Consider the following 18,297-nt stretch of genomic DNA (forward strand, 5'->3'; position numbering starts at 1 on the left):
ACACAACTCACTAGAATTCATGGTAACACATTACCTTCTCTTATGACAAACTGCATCAGAAAAAAACAGGGCATGCCCATTTTGTGGGTGGGCAACCCACCAGACCAAAAAGGGGCATGTATTATTTTGCCCATCCTATGCCCTGGACCAACTGTGCATAAAATGTATGGCTTATACAGAAAAGTCAGGGGCCCCAACAAACTTAAAGGCAGAGCCATACTAAGCCAATCTTTTAGCCCCTGGGACAAATGTACAACTATATTATTTACAGTTACAATAGGCAAGAAATGGGAATCTACATTATTTTACAATATTTTAATATATATAAATAATTTAAATGCCATTTTTAAATATATAAGTGTATGTGATACATTTAATGGTAGCTTTGTTTTAAACATTTTGTATACAGTATACATTTTAATGTGGAAGTTTATTTGTGCAGACATGTAAAGTTGCTGATCAATACAGACTTCTGAGCAAGGCAGCAACCCAATGACATGAACAAGAAATACGATTTGTAGGAGTATACGTATATATATATATATATATATATATATATATATGAATTCAGAAAATGTCAGAAAAAAATGTAAAGGCAATCTTTAAAGTACATATATAGCCAAAAGTTTTTCTCAGTTGTCTATAGAACCCATTTTTGGATAGAATAATAATAATAATAAACCGGATATACATGAGAGCAACATAGTACACAGTGCTGTACATAGCACTATAGTAAATAGGGGTTGCAAATGGCAGACGAATACAGACAGTGACACAGAAGGAGAGGACCCTGCCCAAAAGAGCTTACAATCTAAGAGGCGGGGGAAGTAACACACAATAGGAGGGATATAATTATATTAAATGATATACAGTACATTATGTGAAAAGTTTTTGTTGAAGAGTAAATGTTCAATATAGACAGATAAATTCACTTTTCCATGGTGGATTACAATGAAATACAGATTTATATCCCTTGGGTGCCATATGTCAAGATACATAATGAATCGTTTATCAGGAAAGGCTAGTACTGGGATTTCATTTGGAATTAAAATGTAATTTAGCATGGGAAAAAATAGAGGGAGCACAAGTCAAATAATTTTAGAACCAAAAGGAAACTTCAGTAATTCCCACCACTCTTCCCCCCTCCCTTGAGTTACTAAATTAAGAGGGTTGTGTTAAGGTTATCTTCCAAACTACATATGTAAAGATGTACTTCTAAAAAATGACAGCTTGTAGATGGCGTATTAAAATATTCAATACGGGTATGAAGAGGACAGAAGTGTTAAAGTCCCACTATGGACACCAGCCATTGTACAAGATCAAAATACATCTTTGTCCCACAGTACTTCTTTTTCACTAGATAACCTTAGTCTTGTCTTCCAGGCGGCATTCAACCCAAGGGAACTGAGGACCCAATATGAATACAGGGCATCAGTGCACCCTTTATTCATATCAAATGAATTCAGAAAGTAGTGCTGATCAGCTCTGTTTTCTGCATCATCAGGGGGCTGCCTAGCGCTGTAGAAAAGCCAACATGGAAGAAGCTTTAGTAGGTGAGCAGCCTTTATACCTTTAATAAATGTAAATATAAGCAAAAGTCATATTGGTAAAATAAAGCAAATCATACATGCAGGGTATTGGTTGGGGAGCAGGGGGCTAAGTATTGCTATGATGAACATTTATATTGGTACAATTGCATACATTTTCTTTTTATTGGTCTGGACCAGTAAAAAAATAAAACATAAAATAACATTCAAATAATATAAATATTTATATATTTTTATCAAGTCAGTAGGTAGGGGGACTTGAGGACTGATCATCCAACGCTGACAGGAAATACTTTGCTAAAGTTAGGAAGCAGGATTTCCTGATTTACTAGATTTTGGAGTATCTGAACCATTGTGGCAAAATAGTATTTCCAAAGTTATTTACGTATGTTGGACAAGAATACCTGACTTTTATTCAGGGTTTCAATTATTCAGTAGGGTTTAGGTCAGGCTCTTATCAAACAATGTCTACATACTAATTATTTTGATAGGTGTAATGGTAAGGTGTCTAGTGAATACAGCAAGTGATATGAGAACATCTGCTAAAAAGATATGAGAATCTAAAAGTAGCAATTTCTTAATTAGGGAATTGGTGAAAATGAATGGTTAAAAATGTAGTAGCCTCCTAACTTTTAAAGATGCAGGATCCGGAGATATTATATTTATCCTGTTCATCTATCAAAGTACATTATCACATTGCAAGAGATATTTCAAAAACCTATTATTATTAATATTATTACACAGTATTTATATAGTGCTGTCATATTACACAGCGCTATACATAGTCATGTCACTAACTGTCCCTCAAAGGGGGTCACAATCTAATGTCCCTACCATAGTCATATATCATTAATACAATCTAAGGTCAATTTTTAGAGAGAAGCCAATTAACCTCACTGTGTGTTTTTGGGACCTATCTTTTTGAATGTGAGCTAATTGTACAAAGACTACCGAATCAGATGCGAATAAATCTAAAATCTTTTCCTTGCACAAGATTGAATTCAGCAGAGCATCATCTCATTTACTAAGCTAAATGAAATAAACCTTGCACAAGGATATTTCACCTAAGCATGCAGCAAACAATGCTTTAGTAAATCAACCCTGTTGCCTTGCATGTTTGGTGTGTGCCAGTGACTCACCAGAAGTAAAGGCAAGATTAGTAAAACTGCCCAAGAACCTGTATATACTGTACATACAAGTCAGCAGTGGTAGATCCCATATTCACATTCTCACTTTTTCCATTTCTTGTTTTGCACTGTGTTTGAGTTGCACTTGTTTTGTGTCACCTGGTGAAGCTGTCCATCTTGGCCAAAAAGCTGGGCTTTGCTTCTTTATGCAAAAGCACCCTCTTCTCCCTTCATCCAGTACACATCCATATAATAATTAAGTAGGAACTGGGAAAATATTGCGTTGCAGGTCCTAAGGTACAGCTACTTTGCCAGCACCAGTGAACAGTACAATAGTGACATCAAATCTTTTAAAACTAGCACTCAAAGCATCCATGCTTTACATCAGGGGGTGTCAAACTTTGGCCCGTGGGCCAAATCTGGCCCTCAAGGGCCTTTGTTTTTTTTGGCCCCCCAAAGAATTCTGAAAATGAACTACATCTGGCCCGCCCACCTGGCCGCCTGTGTTACTACATCACATAATCATTTTCAATACATGCAATACATAGACATTATTCCTTTATACCCATCATGTGACACAAAGCTTAGGCAATGATCACATGGTGCCTGACTACCAGGGACATTGTGTTTGTTTCAATCCATTGGATTGTGTATTATTTAGTGTCAGATGAACAACACACACCCTGCACAGACAGATAGATAGATAGATAGATAGATAGATAGATAGATAGATAGATAGATATAAATTGGTCTTTTTACCCCTAAAGTGTGTGTGGAGGGGTTTGTTTTTGTTAGGTATGGAAGTAGTAAACTTCCTCAATTTTTTCAATACATTTCAAGTTTGGCCCCCGACATGGTCTAAGTTTTTAATTTTGGCCCTCTGTGTATTTGAGTTTGACACCCCTGCTTTAGATCATGCCCAGAAAATTTACCAATATGAGGCTACAGAACACCAGTGTTTAACCACAGGAATCACATTACTATTTTTCGGAAGGAAATCAGGACAAAATACTTATTTCAGCTTACTGCTTAGACACAATTACAATTATCTAGTTGTTTCTTATAACATAACACATCTTCACTTTCTGAGTTCAGATCTACTTTAAGTGTAGCACTTGTTTTGCGGAATTTATTATTTTGACTTTTTAAAAACCTTTGCTTTGTTTTTCTGTATCAGACGCCTTGTAGAAGAAAAATATTTAAGTAACGATAAAGCCTTGTATAGTGCACTGAACTCTCATGCTTAGTGCCAAGTCAATGACAAGGTTCCCAGCCAGATCCTACACACAACAACAGAAATAACTAATATATTTACTGTACAACATGCTGCCATCAGCTCTGATTATTGCCTGATCATTAATATATTCATTTTATAGTACAAGAAATATTTGTCCTAACTAGACATTGGGAAGTGGGGGAACCCCCAGCAAAAAGGGTTCATCCTAAAAAAAAAATGTTTTGGGTAGATTTAAGCTTTAAAGAGTTGCTGTCAAATTTCTTAAATCAGGCACAGATTTTTGCAATAGAAAAGATATTAAATTCTGGTGGCTCACGTCTTCTACCTTCCTTGCATTCCAGCCATTGCCTCCATTAGCCTTTAGTCCCGTACATTCTGCCTACCTGCAACCTGAGGGTCAGCCATCCTGAATGACTGGTTGCAACTTTTCAATCCTTACCATAACCCCACTGTAACGCCACAATCCTGGGTGTGACCCCCTCCATCTTGACTTTATTCCTCCATCCTGACTGGCCCCTCGACTCAGGCTGCCCTCCTCTATCACTGCTAACCCTTCTGTCCTGGCTGGCCCTTCCATCCTGGATCATTCATCCATCCTGGCTGACCCCTTTATCTTGGCTGCCCCCCACTATCCAGGTGCACGGCTCCATCCTTGCTGATTGCCATTGGTAATATCTACCTGCGGTTGGTATTACCCACCTGTTATTGATAGTATCCAAACGTCATTTTTATTGGACTTGACCACAATTTATTTCAACTTGGACATTCTCCACAGGTTTGATTCATCCCCTTAGGCTCAGTTCCTGTAAAATCTAAGGCATGTTAATGTGGTTTATTCTTCCAACTTCACTGCTGAGCCCTGTAGTGACTAACATAGAATGGAACAAGGAAAGGGTAGGGGATGCAGGTCATTTTGATTTGTTTACAGACCCGAGTCTCTTTAGGCTCACTAGAGTTCAAACATCACATACCTTGAAAAAATAGTGAGCCAAGCTGGCACTAAATACTATAGAGAACGAGACAAGTGAACAGAAATATTTCCTCTGATGTTGTTCTTTAAGTTTACAAGCCTTTGTGAGGGTGACATAACCAAAAAGCCATCAGTGCAAGTCCGGTCATGAACAGGTGCTGGCATTTTAAGACTTTAATTGAATATCAGATTTTGCATACTTGCTGAACTATTCAGTTCATGCTATACAAATCCAGTGAACCATCAGTTTTAAGGTTTAGAAAACAATGCCAAAATCATAAAAGACAGAAGTTCCTTTACAGTGCTCTTTATAAAGACTTTGTACTACTCCAGCCACTGCTTTGTTTCTTAAAATGTGTACCTGAAATAATAATATTTATTTGTATTATTATTGACTTATACAGTGCCATCTTCGAAGCATTGACAAATACAGAAGTAACAGAAACAATACGTGAGACTGTCCTGCCTGTACTATAAAGTGAAAGAGCAGACATCCTCAGAGGTTCTAAACAAGGGGCCACTTTACAGTTCTTAGGACTGGCCAGACTGTGGTCAGTAGAAGTAAGAAATTCCCTGGCATCAGTATGACTATATAATGCCTTAGGGTCAGTGGTCAATGTAAAAATGTATTCACACTCAGTCAGTTAGGGGGGGAATAATGCCTCATTGTTAGTGTCAGTAGAAAAAAATTCTCTATTATTGTTATCATTGGGAGGAATAGTGTCCTTTTATTGTTGTCAGTGGGATAAATTTACCCTATCATTGGTGTCAGTGGGAAAATCATACCCCATTACTGGTGAAAGTGAGAGGAAATGTGCCCCATTGTAGGAATCTAATGTCTATGGAGTACAAGTGGACACCACTGTCCAAGGTCTACTAACTGCAGAAGCAGTTAGAAATGTAAAATATCTTCTACAATTAACTCCTCTTTCCCAGAAAAAAGGTACTACCAGACATGTTTACATTGTGCCTTCTCTTTTAGGAATGCAGCCACTGATGTTTAGGGACCCTGTGGTCAAACTAAATCCCTTTATTGTCTTTGGCATTTTTTTTGGGTGCCCACAAAAGAACACATACCTACAAACACTATAATTAAATGGGTCACTTCTAACTTTTAAGGTCAATAGATATTTGCCTTTATGTATACTGTATGAATTTGTGTTCCATGCTGCTAGTTTCCAAAGTTCTGCAGGAACAGCTTTGCCTTTCAGCAATTTCATCTAAGACCTATGGTCACTGTCTATCAGTTATTTCTACCACTGTGGATAGGGTCATCATACAGGAAAAAGATCTGTTGGACAGTCCAATATGCCAGCTTATTATCTACATTAATGTTGCATGCAGTTGTTACACTACCTTCTAGCATCCACCTGATAGAAAATGATTTATCAGCAACCTCACCTAATGTCAGATATCAGATATGTTACTACAGTGGATGGGGATACCCTACAGTAAGAATTAGGATCTTTTTAGAAGTGGGATCTGCCTACCTATGATCTACCTTATTCATTTTGTATACAATTAGCCTAAGAAGATACATAAAAAACATTCTTTCCATGCTTCTCCTGAATGCTCGTTGTAAATTTCCCATGGATACAAGAAGTGAATTGCACCTGAGCAAATAACACAACACCCTAAAACAAGCATAGGCAGATATACATCTTTCAAATCTCCTCTCCAGTGAACATATCCAGGATGTAACCCTGTGCAGGATGAGTTTAAAGAACACATTTTGTTTGATAATCAGTCTGTGTTGCCTTTTCCGTGTTTCCAAAGTCTCAGCAGCTGCTGACAGTTTGTATACTTCACAAAGCAAACAGCAAACCAATTTTCTCTGTGATCTACATTCACAGCTGACTTTTCAGCATTTACATGGCTACTCCAATTATTTAAAAATCTTAAGGTATTTCTTAAAATATTGATTTTCTGGGGGCCTCTTGGTAGTAATGTCCAGAAAGGAGGTTTGGGTAAAACAGAAACCTCTATGCTAAGTGTATCCCTAAAACTATAGTATCAAGTATAGGGGTACATTTTTAAATCAGACATTCACCAAACACTCTAGGTGAATCTTTAAGGTGCATGAGTTTGAACTGGCAGTTATTGATTGCTATCAGAAAATAATTGATAAAAATCATACAACCCCAAAGTTTAAATGGAACCTAACAATGAACATATGTATTTGCTCATACCTGATAACTTCTCTACCTATGGTGCACTCATCATTTAGCATTTTACCCAGTTCTCTCTATAAATGAATGAACTCTTCCCACTGTGTTATGGAGATGAGGAGAGGTAGAGATGCTCTGTAGTTATAACACATCTTGCTTATCCATCTTGGATACCTTCCAGTGTTGAGTGTTGTCACCAAGGGACAGAAAGTGTGTTAGTAGCAGGACAATCAAGTTAAATTAAGGGAATTAAAAATAATGCAGTTATTACATCTAAGGATTGGTCAACTGCAATATATTACATTTATTAAAGGAAGAATGCTGGGTTTATATTGCCCGTTGTTTCTCCCAAACAAGAAAAAAGGGAAATCTTTTTTACTGTAAAATAATAAATAAAAAACCCAATTTAACAGAGTAAAAAGGTTTAGGATATCTGTTACATTAGACTTTAAGACTATACATCTACTTTGCCCAAAAGGCAAATATTTAAAAATTGTATTTTTTCATAAACTGTAGACACACTGAATGCCTTATCTCCAAGAAAACCAAATAGGCCATGGCAGATAACAACACACACATTCTTACTTCTTACCTTTCTTACATTGCCCTTCAGTAGATACCCCTGCAGGCAGGAAGACTGGTGATAAATATGAATTGATAGTCTCATCTTCATGTCCTATAATACATGATCTATTTAAAGATGGGGTTCTACTAAATCCGTAAAAAAAACATTTACAGAGTAAACATGGAAAATTCATGGCAATGTAATTGCTTAAGCAAAATCCTAATTAGAATTCCACATTTATTATGCAGAGAACAGAGCACATTTAATGATAAAGAGAGCATCACGCCGAGAGCTCCTAGAACACTTTAATCTGAATGGCTCGCCAATATGTATTGTTCTTTTTCATTCAGCTAGTATTTGCCGCCTGAAAGACCTTTAAAGCAAAGAAGAGCGTTGAACGGGTTAAGCAGTTGTTGTGGGCTTTTCACTTTTTTCTTCATCGTCAATAAACTATCTCAGGGTCATTAATGGAGAAAGGCCTAGTCATGAAGGGATGGGGTCGGATGGGGAGAGAGAGACACACACAAGGGCTCTTCACAAGAAAAAAAAAGTGTTCAGGAATCCTTTTAATGGAAAGTTGCTTTATTGAGAGGCGTGATTCCTATTACACAGGTTGATGAACACACACCAAGACAAGTGTGTCTTGATGTAAAGAAAGACTCTTTGGGCTCAGAGTCTCCCGCCACTCTGTCTGTAAACCAGTTTTGTCAGTAAATTTTATACTGGAAAACTTTGTAAACTCATCAAGCAATGCAAACATTCAAGGTAGGAATGCATCTCACATTTTCTTAACTTTGCAGGAGTTCTTCCCAAGAGAATCTCGCTTCAGGTGGTTTCATACATCTATCCTATTTAGACTTAGCTTGATGTATTAAAAAACAATTAGACGTATAGGAGGTTGTTTAAAGTAAAGTTGCAAGTCATTATTGTCGATAGATTAACGTAATCATACATATCAACTTTTGTTGCAAACATCAGGCTAAGCTTAACCATCTCCAGAGCTCCCTATTGGTCAACAAGGTGACCAACACAATGACCATTGAATTGCTTAAACAGCTCCTGCCAAGTGACTTGGCCTAGACTGAGAATTTATGCATGGTCTGCAGCAGGATGACATAGCATTTCCTCAGTCTCCTCTTCCTCACCTAAACAAGGATAGCTCTATTATTCTGAAGAGAAGAGCAGATGAAGGAATTATTAGAGGGAGTACTATGAGTGGTGGATAAATGATAGATTTTTCACAGTACTACTAGGGTACAGTTACCATTTCTAAATGTTGACTATAATATAGAAAATCTTTACTTTTTGATTTCAGGGCCAATTTAGGGGGAAAACACGTCAATAGTTAGATGGACAATGACTAAAACAAAATCCACGTCTTTAGGTCAGGCATTTTTTGGAATTGTTGTTAAATCATTTTGAGGAGTACTTAGTTTGGAACTGCACATTTCTCACATTTTTTTGTGTTTCCTTATAGCTAAAGAAATAGTTCAATGATGTCACAGATATTGAACTCTAGAACATCAGTGTAACTGTAACCATTATATGTGGAAATTTTATAGATGGACTTCATTAGCTTCCAAAAATAATATTTGCCCAGTTAATGGCATTAACAAAAACTCCCACTCCAGTATTTACATATAGTATGTCCTTTTTATAAACTTTTTCTTTAACTTAATTACACTACATGTATGGGGCTTTGTAGCTTCATTTGGATAAGTCAGAGAAAGTATTGCCCAAGGATATTATGTTACTTGATCTGTGCAACTGATTAGGCATTATTATTACTATTTATTTTTTTTTCTTATTTCTAAATATTTTTTCATTTTCTTAGCTGCTTTCTTGTGTTTTCCTTGATGTACTACTACTGCGTTTATTATCCTAATGTCTCATTTTCTTTTTTTTTTAATCCTTCAAAGTCCTCTTAATTTGCCTTTTCCATTTCCTTGGTGGCTTGTGTTTTCTGCTCACCCTATAGTAAGCTTCTTTTCACCTAATTCCTTTTTTTTTTAATTGGGACCTCTTTCTTCAACCTCTGATAAAAAGCTTCACATTTTCTTCTTTTCAACTCCTTGTCTGAATTGCAACTGCACCATTTTTTTTTTTTTGCCTTTCCCCCCGTTTCGTTAAATTTTAACTGCAGTTGTAGCAGCTGTGATACAGAATTCTAAATGAATAGAAAATGCTAATAAGGCCCTTTTTTCTGAAAGTGGTAAAAAGCTCTGATTAAAAAAAAAAAGTGCCTATTACCCAAATCCAGGACAATGGAATAGAAATTCATGTGTCCTTCAGGATTTTTTATTTACGAGTACAGTGCACCAAAGCAGAATCTTGAAACTCTCAGTGTCCATGCAAAATCAGGTATTTTTAAAAACTGTACAGCTGGCAATGTAATGTGAGTTATATCACAAATCACAGTTAATCATAAATTTTCTAGTGACCATAGAAATAAAATAACTTTAAATAAAAAAAAAAAAAAAAAAAAAAAAAAAGATTTCAACTCTTTTTAACTCTACCTTTAAAGTGGATCAAATGTTACAAGCCTAGACTATTTTAGGTACACCCTACCCCGTTTACAACTAGGACACTTGTGTCCTTTGGTAATGGGGGTGTCACAGGAAGAACCTACTAGGTGCTGTAAGAGTTATATATATATATATATATATATATATATATATATATATATATATCATAGCTGGGAACCTAGATAGTTGCGGGTCATACTTATCGAAGGTGTCTGAACATGCCAGCTTGGCTTTTACGTGTGTTTACGTACCTACAAATGTATGCAACTAAAACCTTTGTTTTAACCTGAGAAAGCTGGCTAGTTTAAAAGTGTGCTAAGAACCGCAATCTAATATATCTAAATAACTATCTATATGTAGAAATAGAAGGAAAGAGAGCACAAGACAAAGGCAGAGAGGCATTGAGTGGTCACTGCACATATACAAAAAAATACCTAGCATGCGCTACAAGAACAAAAGTTCCAACATAAACAAAGGCACTCACCGGACTTCATTACCAGAGTATGAAGTAAACATCCTTAGGTAGTAAGTTCTACCTAACACTTACCTTTACTTTCACTGAGCTCTGGAACCCTTTTGCAATTCAATTGCATTTGGTCTTACGCCATCCCAGATTTCTTCTTCCTCCTGACCCGGAGGAACTAGCGGACACCACCATATTCTTTAGTCACCTTCTGGGTTCTTACATCACCCAATCTCACACTGCACATGCGTGACGGCACTTTTTTTTTTACACTGTGGAAAAGCCCCTCTTGCGCATTCCCGAGATTGGAAATGCAGCAGAAGGAGCAGCCTGGAGATGTGACATTAGTATTCCAGGAGGCTCTGAGTTTCTCATTCAGTCTTCACCACCCTGTCCAGGATAAAGGAAGGTCACCCTTATATATAATGTTAAAAATGTAATGATAGATCCACTTTAAAAATGTATAAAAATGCAACATCTGGTTGAGGCCTTGATAAAGACAAGCTGTGCCTACCAAGAAGACACTGATAATTTTTAAACTAAGTGATGTCATTATCCAGGCCCAGGGCTCCCGCTATTCTTCACCCCTAAGGGGAAGTCTGACACAGCTGAAGCATAGTAGCTTCCTGTAGTAAAAGAAGAAGTATTCCCTTCAGTAGTTTTGTTGTCTTGCTTTATTGAGCAGAAGTGGGCATTTAGAAAACGAACTAGTCTCAGTCAAACCCGACTTGCCATTCTAAGTATAGACATGAGCTGAAAAAAATGCTGAATGAACACAGTTGGAGGATGAGCAAAGCCACTGCTGGTGCTCAGACACCATGACAGTATTATATAACAGAGACTTGTAGTTAAAAGTGAACTCCATTTTCTCTCATAGCTGTGGAGGCCATGTAATGAATTTAAAGGCCAATATAATGAAGTTGCTTGCAATAAAAACTGCAACAAATCAAATGGAGCCCACCTCATTTTTTCTCCCTGTACCTCTCATTCCATTCATTGGTGTTCATTTTTTTCAGTCATGGAGGCTCAGCATATACCCAGTCAAGGCATTTTCGTTTTTGCTCTTCCTGACAGCCATGCATGTCTTGAGGCTGAGAAGGGACCTGAAGCAGGGGGATGAGATGGTTTTAGGTAGCTATGTACAACGTTCTGCTGGCCATTTCCATCACCCATGATTTGCCTGCATTCCAAAGAGATGCAAAGAGAACCAGGGGAGATGTCTGAAATACAGTATGTGTTGCGTATGAAAAGGTTTTATATAGGCATGTTAATGGGTGTCGAGGGTGGGAAGCAAAATATAATTGGAAGAGGCTTCAGTTTTAGGAGCAGCAATAACTTTGACATTCTTTTTTTTGGTACCATTAGGCACACTCAGAAGTTGACAATATGGGGTTCAGGCATGTGTATTTTCCTGTTCTTGTCACACTAGTATAAGAAATAATGGAAGCATTGTCACTTTGATGCCTGGTGGACAGATTTGTCCTGACAGGAAGAGAGAAAAAATACAACAAAAAAACAGAAAAATGTTGGATGATGATCTAACTTAAAACCCCAGACTACAGGCCACATGACGTATTGTCATACTGTTGATGCTGCCTGTCCTTAAGCTGAGGTGACTGACTGGTAATGTAAATATACTGACGTGTCGAAGGCCGAAAATACTGGAGACCTATTAGAAAGCAGGACAATGTTTTACAATAATGTTCTGACTAACTTACCAACCTGCATTTACCCTCCTCCCTTGTAATAAAAGGGCAGCGAATATGCTGAACATTTCAGAATTGTGGCGCTTATAATCAATATTAATAAACAATAATAGGTGATAAGTAGATGGATAAAAAGTTATAAAATACAGACAAAAAAAATCAATAGTCCATCTAGTCCAACTCAAATAGTTGTAAAATATAAAATTAAATCACAGACGAAACTTTGCCTACGATTCACAATAAAAAGTACAAATTGGAAGCTATACTCCTTTGTTGAGAGCTGCCAGTTTTTACACAATGTTTGATTATACATTAGTGAAAAAGTACTTATTAATACTAATATGCTGACAACTTTCAGATCTTTATACTGACAGACCCAGAAAGGCCAAACCCAAAAGAGAAAAAAATCGCTGTCTAATATGTTGGTGCTTTATAAGTACAGATTATTAACAATAATAAAATTTATAATAAAATATTATTAAACCCAATCATAATGTAATTTTATAAATTGTGTTTATTATTTCAAAATCTGTAATTTTTTATACCAGAATGTCTGACAATCTTGACACGAAGGTCCCTGTTTAGGCACTTCCTGTTATAGGTGACAACTATCTTGTAAGTCTGGTCCATCATTGTTACTATGAGAAATCCAGACCAGGAAATGTAATGCAGCTGAGCTGATTACACAGGATGGAATGATTGTAAACATAACTTTATCTTATATAATAACTGCACAAAGCTTCTGACAGCACCGTCCAGAGGCTAACTTACAAATATCTGCATTTATTACAGAAACCAAAATATGGAAATTCCACTTTGTTTAAAAGTAATAATAAAAATGTATTTTTTCTTTTCATGCTCAATGGTCATTTATGCCTAAACACCTAGGCCAAAATAAGTGGCACCACCATAAGTGGTGGTTAGCAATACTTTTACATATAAAGTTTTAATTTGGAAAACTGTTGTAATTAAAAAAAAATCTTGTTTTTTTATTGTTTTTTGTTTATTAATTTGTATTTGACAGGCTACATACACACGCTCAATTATTGTTGTTGGAAACAATCTCTCTAGCAACAAACAACTAAAAGGTGAATAAACGAGTGCTGTACATACAGCGCCGTTTTGGTCAATGAAAAGGGGGGGCGGGAGAACATCCTGCCACACTCTACTCTCCTCACTTCCATTTTGACCATTCATCTTCTGTCCTTCATGGGTCCAAGAACAATCTCTGTACACATATCAGATTCTCATCCGAGACGAGCCCAACAACTCATATCGGCCGATAATCATCTGACGTGTGTGTAGGCACAGCAGATGATCATTACAGCCCATAGGTGGCAGCGTTCATCCAAAGGCTAAAAAACTTCATTTTCATTAATGGAGCCTGCAACCTGCAAGCATTACAATGTCAGCTATAACATAAAAATCATTGAATGTTTATTTTTTTACATTTTTTTTAATAGTTTGGTATTATTCGTTTAGTATGGTAACAGTAGAACTTCAAATTATTACTCACCATTAATACTCACCTCTGTATTTCAACTCTGAGAGATTTAGCTTTGCTGAAGCTTACCTGGTAGTTTGTCTTTCCTGCCCTACCTGTTTCAGTGTGCCACAAAAACAAAAATGTCTGGAGTGTTCTACTTCAAAGCAGGATAATACACAGACTACACTATAAAACCCCCTTGTTGATAGTAAATCAACAAACTACATTTGAAAAAATGAAATGAAAGACCCGAAATTGTAGTCACATGGCAGTCGTGATCTATTCTTTATTCTGTTAGATCCCTATATTTGACTGCCCGGGTCTTGGCCGGGTTGTGAAGACTTTAATGAAATATCATGATGTCACAATGCAAGAGACAACAACACGAATGGTCACGAGGCCAGGACCAAAGGAAGAAGATGATCATGCAATGTTAAATTGAAATTATATAGGTGGAATTGGGGTGAGAGTGACTGGGATTTTTTTCTTTTTTTCTGTCTTAGATTTAAGCAGGTTAAGGATTGGCAATTCATTGTAGAGTATCTTTATATCAGGATTCCAGTGGCACATTGTGCAGCATCAAAGTCTACATTAAACTTCACCCAAATTGTTAATTTTATCTGGGCTTGCCCTTTAAATATTTTTCCTCCTACAATTTAAGTAACAGTTGGTGCCGAAGTCTTTTCCTAAATTTAAGATGTTTTCAAAACACTTTAGTCTCTTGTTAATTAAGCAAAAAATAATAATTAGTTATTTTAGGAAGCACTGTAAAAACAATCTTTTAGCCCGCGCAAAAAAGCGCTGTCACCTGCCATCTGTTCTATTTACAACACGTTATACAGTTGACACATGTTTAGTCAAAGTTAATGTATTAACCGTAAATGTCAGTCATGTTTCAAATTTGTGGTTTGGAGTCAAGCACCTGGGTGATGCAGCAGTCTGTACTTAGAGGATGAAAGTCGTGTGCCTACTATATGGAGTAAATAGATGCTATTTAAAGGCATGAGCAGGTTTGTGACCCAATAATGACACTTCTCCTATGTCTATGACAGTAGTAGCCAATAAAGTGGCATGGTATGAAGAAAATGAATAAGAATAAGTCCAACTGTACTAGTTAAAAAATATATGTATAAACAATTCAAAATAAACAATGGGGCTTGTTAATGATATATTATTTAGTCTCAGACAAACAGCTGCATACACTGATTTTATACAGTACAGATTTAGGAAACACACATAGATATAGCAAATATTATATATTTTATATTAAATATATTAAAATTTTTAAGAAACATTTGCAATCCTCGTTTCTCCCCAGTTTGTGATAGGACAGAAAAATGAGAAGCGGCAGATTAAGAATGCAGCACAGGAAGCTGCAATTTTGTCATATGCTGACAAGAAGCTTTGTGTCCAGGGGAGTTCTGGGGAGGAGTGCCGTGTTGTTTTCAGAAAGCTATGTAAAGCACCCTGACAGTCCCTTTCCAGTGTTGATCTAGCTATATTACAGAGAAAAGCACAGAGACCCAGGGATGACATCGCGGTAACTCAAATACGTTTTTAATGAAAACTGACAAGTTTCATTTAAAAATATAATTAGCATGTTGTTGTAGGACAAGTTATATTTCAGCTTTAACTAAAAAAAAGGAAAAAGCAGGTATCCTGCCCTGCTAGACAGGCCTTTAGCATAAGGCAAAACTGTATAAATCTAAGGAAAGGATTAACAGGCTAACAGATCATTTTAAAAGTTAAATACCTGCTATATATACATTATATTTCTATATATAGCTTTTTTTCTCATACAGCTTTAAAAAACACTACTAAGGTAGTAAATAAGTACAGTGTTGTTAATGAGTGTTATAAAACAATCCGAAACCTTTCATTTTCTCGAGAAATCAAGAAGCGTGCTCTTTTCCTATATCAGTTATCGCTGCAAAAAAGGAAAAATGTAACAGAGCCTCCAAATGCTCATGAATAGGAGTGACGGCTTTTGTAACCGTGTAATGACTAACTGAGGGAATGTTAAATTTCTCAGCAAAATGAGGAAGGTGAACTAGACCTTTGATCTTGGGCTTTTCAAGGCCCATAGCTCTAAGCACCCAAGATGGAACAAAGTCGAAGTCTTTCCTACCTAATCAGAGAAAGAAAGACAAAAATGAAAATAGAAGTATGTTATTGCTTTAAAGTTCTCTGTTCCATTTAAATCACAATGCAAACAGGTGGACAGGGAGGTAAATGAAAATAAAAGCTGTTTGATGTTGGATATTTTAGAAGTGAGGTGACATTCTATTAATCTCATTAAAGTGCTTCATTTCACAAGCGGTGTAAAGTGAAACCACTCTATTTCAGTTACCTTGCATGTGTTCTCTGGAGAAAGATTATTTGTTAACAAGGATAGACAGGATGTCATTGGAAAAACCTCCACCCACTCTGCACATAGGCAACAACCATTCTGCTGCCTAAAATGCATCGCTATATAAATATATATATATATATATAAAGAGTTTATCTACATATAAATATATATATAAAGAGTTTTCAAAGAAACCATTACTGACCATTTAGCTGCTATTATTGTGACGTTATTCCATTTAAAAATGAAGGTCACAATAAGGACCAACTTGTGGCAATTCAGACGTTATATTGCCTGTGATGTATATATTTTAGGGTCTAGTTCAGACTGGTGGTGTGGGTACTGCTGCCTCACACCCATAAACTGCACCCATGATTAAGGCGCTACATGTAGTGTAGAACCAGCACAGTGGTATGGGTGGCCCTGCAGCTGGCAAGGTTCCAGTCACATGGGAACCACTGTTTCCTGTGCCAGTATAACTCAGCCCATACTCTGTTTATGGATCTTGCTAAAAAGAAGTAATTTCTAAGGGGCTGTGTGGAATACAAATGGAGCACTAATTTTTAAAGGCACATTTGGCATTGATCTGCAGCAGCCTCATGGTATGCATATCTCCAGCCTATGTGCATGACATGTGCATGTCTCCAGTCTTCAGCACCTCCTACAATATGTCTGCAGGGGCTGTAACATCTTTGCAGTATCTGGACATTGCCTGAAAGATATTTACAGTCTCTGACAGCAATATATTTAAAGAATATTATGAGCAACCGGTGATGCCAAGTAGGTTGACCACCACTGCTATAGAATCAACTTTCTGTTGGTATATATCAGCTTAGAAACACCTGCAGATTGTTTACATTAGAGGGCTTGCAGACTGCAATCATTCCACATTGCTTACACACACAAAATCATTGGATTTACAATGCTTAGAGATACAGTGATGAATGAGGGTAACAAGTAATTACTTAAGCTAGCATGATAGGTTACCCATATAATGGGTAAAAGTTAAAGCCTATGTTAGGTCCTTATTTTTTGCCTATACCCCTGCTAGGGTGATTTATTTTCTTTGGTTCATTTTACATCACTTTCTGTAGTGTTACCAGGACAGGAGGTGGAGGTAAGTTTACTCAATAGTTTATGTAGGATTTAACTATATTCTATTTGTTCTATACCACTTTATTGTCTTGCAGGTATATGATATTCTAACAATAGCCCATTATTATAGAGTTTGTTTTCCCCTATGGGTAGAGTGTGTCTGTTGGAGTTTACTCCAGGTAGTGATATTAAGTTAAATGACTTGGCTTGCAGTAAGTGTAACCTGAAATGGTTTTCTTAAAAATAATTTGCTGATGTTTGGACCCATTCCAGGTTTGCTGGATCACCCAGGTTCTCCCATGATAGTAGATCTTCTCTAATCTTGGAGAGCTTTAATACTACAGGCCCAATAAGTGTCAGTGAAAAAATGTTTTCTATCATTGGCAGTCAGTAAGAGGATCAATGCTAAATGCCTCTTCCTGATGATAAAAGATAGGCTGGCATCCCATACTTACTCCTTCCTACTTTAAATGTATGACCTATTCTTGGGGCATCCTAGTGCCTAATAAGTCATACCATCCCATAGTGCCAACTTTCAAGACTTCTTTTGTCAGCACAGGTGTACTTTTAAAATGACTAGTTCTTTAATTGTCATGAAAGAAGAAGTTATTTGAACGAAAGTTACAACTGCTCAGGATTTGTACATTTCCATGTGTCTTGAAGAGAACTGAGCACTCTCAAAAGCTTAAATTATTATCTTTAGTCAAAAAAAAGGGATGCCTTACATTCTCACTTTTATGAACTGTCTTTGGCTGACATTGTCAACACTCAGCTAAGCAGAGCTTACATTGAAAGTTCTGGAAGCAGTCCTTGTGCTCTTCAGTGAAGCAAAAGGTACTGGTATGAAAGAATGAGCTGACAGCCAGAGACCTAGCATGTTTAGCAGAGGGATAGCAACTGCAGACTTTGTTTCACTCATGACAGGTTTTCTTTATTGATGTGAGTGGTACTCGTACCTTTTCCATATTGGCATCATAGGTACTTTCCTTTACCAGAGAATGAGTACACCAAAGGCACACTGAACTAGAAACACTGATGCCTTCTGGTTGCCTCCAATT

At 36.8% G+C, this 18,297-nt stretch overlaps 1 long non-coding RNA gene across 2 annotated transcripts in view; it reads left to right on the plus strand.

The window, feature by feature from the left end:
• Positions 1 to 18,297, plus strand: part of LOC140323370 (uncharacterized) — a 255,216-nt gene that overhangs the window by 137,333 nt on the left and 99,586 nt on the right. The gene's annotated exons all lie outside the window — the stretch shown is intronic.

This window comes from Pyxicephalus adspersus, chromosome 2, assembly GCF_032062135.1.
Source record: "Pyxicephalus adspersus chromosome 2, UCB_Pads_2.0, whole genome shotgun sequence".
NCBI lineage: Eukaryota > Metazoa > Chordata > Amphibia > Anura > Pyxicephalidae > Pyxicephalus > Pyxicephalus adspersus.